The 8,229-nt window shown below is 31.3% G+C and overlaps 1 non-coding gene across 1 annotated transcript; it reads left to right on the plus strand.

Annotated features, from left to right (window-relative positions):
- The first annotated feature begins 2,243 nt into the window (after positions 1 to 2,243).
- LOC148266344 (small nucleolar RNA R71) lies at positions 2,244 to 2,350 on the plus strand. Its single transcript, XR_015818791.1, has one exon. It is a non-coding gene; the product is annotated as a small nucleolar RNA R71 (small nucleolar RNA).
- The last annotated feature ends 5,879 nt before the right edge of the window (positions 2,351 to 8,229 follow it).

Below are 8,229 nucleotides of genomic sequence, written 5' to 3' on the forward strand. Positions count from 1 at the left end.
TAGTTAGTTGAAAATTTAAAAAGAATTTTGTAAAATATAAATAGATTATTTGCTCTTATACCACCAAACAAAATTTGCATAATTTCAACATATAAGTTCCCTCTCTGTGTCTTTAATATTGATTCATAAATTATGCTTTGTTTAACCTTACTCTTTTGCTCCTTCAACCAAGCTAGTAAACTTATACATGTTTACTCTATATATATCCACAATTTTTTTCCATGTGAGTGCATTTTATGCTCTATCTCACACTTTTACCTCAAATATGTTTTTACGAGTGAGTGCGTTTTACACTCCATGTCACCTTTTATTTAAAGTATTTATTTTTTATTATTATTATCATTATTATTATCACGAGTGAGTGTGTTACGCTCCATCTCACCCATCACATGTTATCTAATTTGTCTTATTCAACTAAACCTTATTTTAGGACTAGCTCAAAGGTAAAAAATCAAACTCACATTTTCTATGTCACAAGTATAATGCTCTGGATTAGCTTCCTATGTAATTGTCCTTACACTAATTAAATTAAGGGAAATAATCACTAATTACTCTATTATTATTTGCAAAGATATCCTATTTTCTTTTCAAAATAACCATAATCTTAGTCAAAATAAAATATCAATTCCGTTATGCTTTATTAACTACTTATGGTGAAAAACTTAGCCCTTAAGTGTATAAAAAAGAGAAATGATAAACTAGAAAAAGACAATTTAAACTCTAAAGATCCAATACCCCCAAACTTATTTCAAACAGTGTCCTCACTATCTATGAACACATTCTGCACAAGAAAATAAAATGAAGACAGAGAAGAAACAAAATACTCCCTTTGCATGGCACCCGCATAGTTTGCTCCAAAAGTGATCACTAGAATTTTTCCCTGAGAGCTGTTCTAATTTAAAGGAGATATCATCTACATCAAAAAGCATATTAGTCGGACCTCAATTAAGAATCCACAAACATTAGTGAAATAATTATAAGGTAAGAAAGAAAGGTTGAAAGAAAGAAAAAAAATAAAAAGTAAATAAATAAATAAACTAAAATAAATGGAAAAAATCTATGATTCTATAAAATAAAAAAATAAATAGAAAAAATAAAGAAAAATATACTTATCTATCTAATACCATTTATATTGGGTTGCCTCCTAATCAGCATTTTATTTTTAATTGTAAACTCGACTTTGCAGCAAATGGCTTAAATGGAGCTAGGGTGGATCTCAACGTTTCAAAATCCTCTTCCAAATATGCATACATTTTCTTCAATTTTTCTTGTCTTTCCTCGTACTTTTCTTGATCATCCTCTTCATTTAATTTGGCTACTTCCTTGACATCAAGGTCTTTTTCTAGCTTAATGAGCCTTTTGGACACATACTCATTAATTACATTAGTATTAAAGCATTCATCAGTGTCCAAATGAAATTTTGAGGCATGAAAAATGTTAAAAGTTCTTGTTCGTCTCCAACCCGTAATGTTAACTTATCATATTGCACATCGATTAATGTTTTGCTTGTTGCGAGGAAGGGTCTCTCAAGTATGAGTGGAACTTCTCTATCAACTTCCATGTCGAGAATTACGAAGACGACAGAGAATATGAAGTTCTCCATATTTATCAACACATCCTTAACTATTCCCAAGGAGTATCACACTGATTTACTCACCAATTGCAATGACATTGTTGTGGGCTTTACGTCACTAATACTCAACTTTTTAAACATAGAATAAGGCATTCAGTTATGCCTACGATCATATCTTCAAGTGAGCTTCTTTTCTTAAGGCTAAAATCCTAGGGGAGGCCCGACCACATTCTGTTTATTTTTCCATGAAAAATTTGGATGATTTCTCGTCTCAGGATTGTATGTATTGGAGTATGGATTATATGATGGTCTACCTTACCTAGCTATAAAACTCACTTGTTTTGCTACATGTCTTTGAAAAGGGTCTTCAAACAAATCCTGCACATGAGAATTAACAACACTAACACTCTTTTGATTAGTTTTCTTAAATAAAGAATAAATATTTACATTAAGAGCTATTAAAGCATCAATCTCATATAATTCAACATTTTTCTGGGGTTGATGTCTTTCTATTGGCCATTGATAGTTGTTCATAGCCATCTCTTTTAATAATTCATAAGCATCTTCCATGGACTTCTCCATCAAAGCACCTCCAACAGCTGCATCGATTGTGATCTTAGTTTGTTAGCTCAATTTGTTGTAGAAGGTTTGGACCAACAATCACTTAGGCAACCTATGATGAGGACATCTTCTAATTAAATACTTGAATCACTCCCATGCCTCATATAATGTCTCTCCATCCATTTGATAGAAACTGGTGATGTTATGTCTCATCCTTACCATCTTAACTAGTGGGAAAAATTTAGCCAAAAAACTTTTGAAATAGGTCTTCCTATGTAGTAACTATACCTGCAGGAAGATAATGCAACCAACTTTTAGCTTTATCTCCTAAAGAAAAAGGAAAGAGCCTAAGTCTAATTGCATCACTAGAAACCTATTTTACTTAAAAGTATCATAAATTTATAAAAAATTAGAGAGGTGTGCATTAGGGTCATCATTTGAAAAACTCCCAAATTGAATCGAGGTTTGGATAATTTGAATGATGGTGGGTTTGATCTCAAAGTTGTTAGCATTGATACTCAGTCGAATGAGGTTAAATGAAGCTTCTACAAGTGAAGGAGTAGAAAAATCCCTAAGTGCTCTCTCATTATTCTCATTCAAAATATCCCCTGTTCGTCCAATTTTTTTGTGTTCAGCCATCTCCACTCCTTTTTTTTCTTTATGCTGCTAAGCATTCTCTTCTCTTCCGATTCAATTGTCTACAAGTCGTTTTTTGATATTTGGATTTATAGGAAGTAGTTCTGTGTTATTTGATTAACTCATATACCAACTAAAAACAGAAAAAAAGGGTGTAATATGCTAAAAAAATAATAAACAAAAATAAAATAAAAATAAAAACTAAAATGCGAGTAACCTAAAAACAAGAAAATAAATTCAAGATTAATAATAGAACCATCCTAATCTACTTTTATTTTCCTTCCAAATATTTCCTATGTCTATCAATTAACAACTGCTAATCTTTTATAATAATTATTAATTTGATTCAATTAAATATGTGATAATTCAATTTCTTCATATTAACTCTATTATATTACTCTCATTCAAGTCTCATTAATGCTTAATAATGTGTCTAATTAATAAATTTCACTCCCGTTACTCTAAAACCATAAATCACAAATAAAGTAATGAGTTAGCCAATTCTCGCAACCGAATTAAGTTCATTGCTGCTAAATTGTAATAAGAAGAAAGCTAAAAATTAAACTGCAAATTTACTTTGGATTCAGGCTATGTCAATTACTCTAGTAAAAAAAAATTAACCATACATGGTGGATTGAGCAACAACAATATTAATTGAGAGAAAAATAATAAAGTAATATTCAAAAAAATAAATTCCCAATAATTCCAAATGCTAGCATTCAAGTGTCATTAAAATTCTTAACTACTAAAAATTTGCTAATATGAAAATTAAATAAATATTACTTGACCAATTTTTCTCAGCTTTCCTTTCTCTCTCTCTACATCAATTCTGTTTTCCACCAAGTCTGTCACTTCTCTCCATTTCTGCTTTTCCAAGTTTTTACTTTGCAATCGCACTTATGTGAATTTGCTCAAACACTTAGTGCGTTGCTTCACTTTTGCTCTTCGATTTCTCTGTTAGCCGTAAGCTTTGAGTTCTATTTTCTCTCTCTTGCTTCGTCTCTCTCTCTATGCCCCTTTTTTATAGGCGGCTGCAAGAGAGATTATTCTCTTTGGCATGCCTCTTTTTTCCTTTTTAGCTCCCTCTTTTCCTTTTTAGTTTCTTTTTATTTTTAATTTTCTTCTTCAACTACTTCTTTCTTTTCTTCTTTAGCTCTTCGTCTTCTTTTTCCTCTTCAGAGGAATAAATGCCTCTTTTTGCTTATGCCCTTTTTTTTATTGTGGCTACTGGGATGGGTTGCTATAGTTTGGCTTGGATTTTATGGTATCGGCTTTTGGCTTTTTCTTCTTCTCTTCTTATCTTTTTAGCTTCTTTTTCCTCTTTTTTTTTTAACAATTCAATCTACATAAAAATTAAACTCATAAATTAATTTTTAACTTAAAATTCATTTAAAAATTATTATAAATTTAAGTAATAAGGGTATTAAAATTAAGATAAAAATAAGACACTTCACCATATCTTACCTCAATTATTCAAATATGATAGGAAGCCAATTTAGAACACCCATAAAAAATTTTGTACTGATAATGCTAAAGATTTTTTCAATCACACATTTTTCTCATTCTTCCATTAGGAATGAATTCTTCATGAATCATCCTTTATCTATACTTCACAATAGAACAGAATAGCGAAATGTAAGAATACTGATATTTTAACCACCACCCGAGCTTGTCTTCTAAAATAATATCACAAAACAATATTGAGGTTAACTTGTCCTTACTACCACCTATATTATTAATTGTGTGCCTTTAAGTTTTCTAAAATTCAAAAGTTCTCTTGAAACACTTCAATAGTTTTATCAACAATAAGTGTTAAAAATCATATGATCGCTCATATATTTAAATGTGTTTCCTTTGTCCATATTTTTTCTCATCAAAGAGAAAATTTTGATTTTTGGCTCATGAAATGTGTATTTGTGGGATATTCTTACTCTCAAAAGGGGTACAAATATTACCATCCACCCATTCAAAAATTATGTATCTGGAGACATATCATTTATTGAGCAAAATTCCTATTTCATTCAACCTTCTATTATGGGGGAATCTATATTGATACATAATTCATAATGGATTTTAGCCTACCACGATTGCCACAAACGTCAAAACCATCACCACAAGAGAATGTTTAAAACCCACTAGAACACTCACCATCGTAAGAAAACTTTCAAAACCATCGTCTAAAGAGATCATACAAGACTTTAGGTTTTCTTATATGCATAAAATATAATATCCACTATGTAAATGAACATTGTAAAGTTAATAAAAGGAAGTATTTTATAAATCTTATTTTGGTTTAATTAATTAAGTTTAAATTTTAAAAAAGGGGAAAATAATTAAAAAAAAAAGAGAAACAAGGAATCACTACAGGCGAAGAGGTGGAAGTCCACTTCGCCTGGGGAGTCCAGGTGAGAGGATTGCTGCTATAGCTAGCTTGTCAGCCAGCTATCTCGATCAACCATTCCCTCTCCTCTAGCTAGCTGATCATATGGCAGCAAGGAGATGCACCATGTGCATGTGAGCCAAAAGAAGAAAATGGATGGGGACTGTCATTTAAAAGGCTTCCCTATTTATTTTTCCTCTTCCATATTTCGTCTGAGAAAGAGAAAAAGAGAGCTAAACTAAGAGAGAAAATAGAAAGCTTTGAGAGAGAAACAAGAGAGAGAAAAAACTAGAAAAAGAGGGTGCGTTATGTATGCCTCCGCCGAGAGAACCCAACTTCTCTTCTCATCTAGGTTAGTTTCTTTCCCTTCTAATGATTTGTATCTATTTTCCCCAACTTGTTATCATCTTCTTTAACCATTTTAGATGCCCAGAATCGTGCAGCAACTTCAAAATAGAAGTAATCTTCCTCTGCTACACCTGCATGTGTTGCGGCTTGGGTGACTGTCTGTTTTTCCTTAACTGCAGCTTCTAGCTTCGATTCCTATTCATTTTCAAGTTCTAGATTAGTTAAACTTAGAATGATTAGGAACTAAGTTTCCACAATAAAAACACTTTAGAATTCATGGATTCGACCCAAATTTATCATTGACTTCGCACTGTCGAACAGGCGAGTTGTGGACTATTTTTCTTGTTATAGATATCTTTCATTCATGCATTTTGAAATTTTCTTTGTACTTCAATAAGGTAAGAAAGAGGTAATCCGGTTTATACAAATTTGGAGTTTTATAGATGCATATTGAGGGTAAAAAATGCATAAAAAAAGGCTATGCTTGCTGTTTTAATTGAAGTAGAAGAGTGGGTGTGTGCATGCATGTCTTCTGGGTTTAAAATTGTATTTTTTATGTTTGATAAATGAATTACAATGTTTATTAACAAGCTTACTTGAATTTAAATGCATCACAGAGGTAAAAATGCAAAAAACATTTCTAATAGTGTTTTAAATGCAAGAAAATGAAAAGTTTGGAAAATAGGAAATTTGGTAAAATTGAAATGAAAAATGGCATTTTGGATAAAATGGAGAAATTGGAGAATTATTGAGATTGAGAGGAAATTAAATAATTAATTAAAAAAATAAATAAATAAATAAAAATCCCTAAAATTTAACTAATTAATTAAAATCAATAAAATGAATTAAATTAATAAAATTAACACTTAAAATAAAATTTAGGAAAGAAAAAGGGGGTTTAAAATTTAAAAGTTAGAAATTAGGCTTAGAATTAAAAATAAAGATAAAAATAAAATTAAGAGTCCAAGACTTAATTTACTTAAAGTTTGATAAAATCCGATTTGCCTAATTTCCTTTGGAGGGGCTGATTATATTGTTTTGGGATTTGATCAGAGTGTGGGTGTTGGTTTTTGGATTCCAGGTTTAGAACCAATCTTCAGTGTTTCTGGGATGAAAAACTGAATAATTGGATTCATGTTATGGCGATTGAGTGAAACAATGTGATGACGACTAGAGTGGTTGAGCGATTATATTTATTTGATGCCTATTGATGTATTTATTTATTGATTGCCATCTCGACTCATGACTTTGGTCGATGTCCGTATTGCCTCATTGGGAAATATGTGTAAACGGTCACGCGCGTGAGATTGTATACAATATAATTAAATTAAAGATTAATAAATTGTAATAAAACTCAAAAGAAGAGTCTAGTCCAGTGTGTGTGCATTCTGTAGTTGTGTACGTGAAGTTAGGTGATTAAATATGGTATGAGTGTTGTTGGCATCATTAAGTTGTGCGGGCTATGATTGAATACGGTATTGAGTGTCTTTAGAATGATTGAACTGGACGTGGGCATCATGATTAAATTGCTATGGTAAACATAAATAAATAATAATATTTTTTTAATTAATTGCATTAATTAACCATTTTAAAACATATTTGTATGGTTTAATACTGTCTTTCTTATTGAGTTTTTAGAACTCACCCCTAATCCAAATCTCCCAGATAATGACCTGGAAGGCCTCCTTGAAGAGCCTTATCTGGATCCTTTACAAGACGATTAGGAGAGGAGAAGAACCTTTTAGTGTTTTGTTTTGTGAGGCTAGTTTATGTATTTTTTCATAGGTTATCTTTACTGTACAGATAAATGTGATAGCCTTACTTGTCTCAGTATACAACATATGTATATATGTATGGGATATTTCTTCCACTATTTTGTCATTTAGCTCTCTTTTATCTGTTTGATTGAACGTTAGTGCTGTAATTATCATCGGAACGTCACATATAAGGAGGGAGATGTCAAACATTTAGCTAAAGTAGGTCTAATAATCTGATTTTGATCATAGAACTTATGTAAATCCGAAAAAACTTATACAATTTTCTACTAATAATATACAAATTATATTCATAAAGGTATAGAAGAAGGCACAAAACAATTTTGTATTTTATCTTACAGTTATGTCACTTGGTAAGTGTTCATCAAGCGATAGAAATTTCCTCACAAGTTTAAATAATGAGTATGTTACATTGTTATATGGTTGTAACTGAGGTATTATCTTACAAAAAATGAAACAATGTCATGAGTATGGGAATGCAGGCACTTGCAAAGAACCAGAGTTACGAAATGGTGGATTTATTAAAAGGCAAGAAACTGGTGAGATGCAAATAGATTTCTGATGTGAGCACAACAAGCCACAACAAAGCTTGAAAGTCCAAGTAGAATTTCGAAAGAGTCACGCCTGTATGAGATCTCTCTCTCTCATGAAGAGTCCATTCCTAAAACAAAGTTTTTTTTTTTTAAATTTCATAAAGAGTTCCATGCCAAGGAGAAATCTACTTGCGACTAAGAAGAAGAGTTCTAGAAGAGAATGAAGAATGCATTCTAGAAAGAAAAGAACTCATGGGAAGAGTTCTAGAGGGGAAAGAATTCTCGCCCACGTGGGAATCCTACTCGAGAGAATTCTCACTTCTCTTTCATTTTGTGACCAAATTAAAGCCAAATTGGGATTCCTTTTTGAATAGAGTTTCAACTAAATTAATGAAGTACATGTATAGGAGAAGAATTCAAGAT

This window comes from Carica papaya, chromosome 4 (genome assembly GCF_054855325.1).
Source record: "Carica papaya isolate Zhongbai chromosome 4, ASM5485532v1, whole genome shotgun sequence".
NCBI classification, from domain to species: domain Eukaryota; kingdom Viridiplantae; phylum Streptophyta; class Magnoliopsida; order Brassicales; family Caricaceae; genus Carica; species Carica papaya.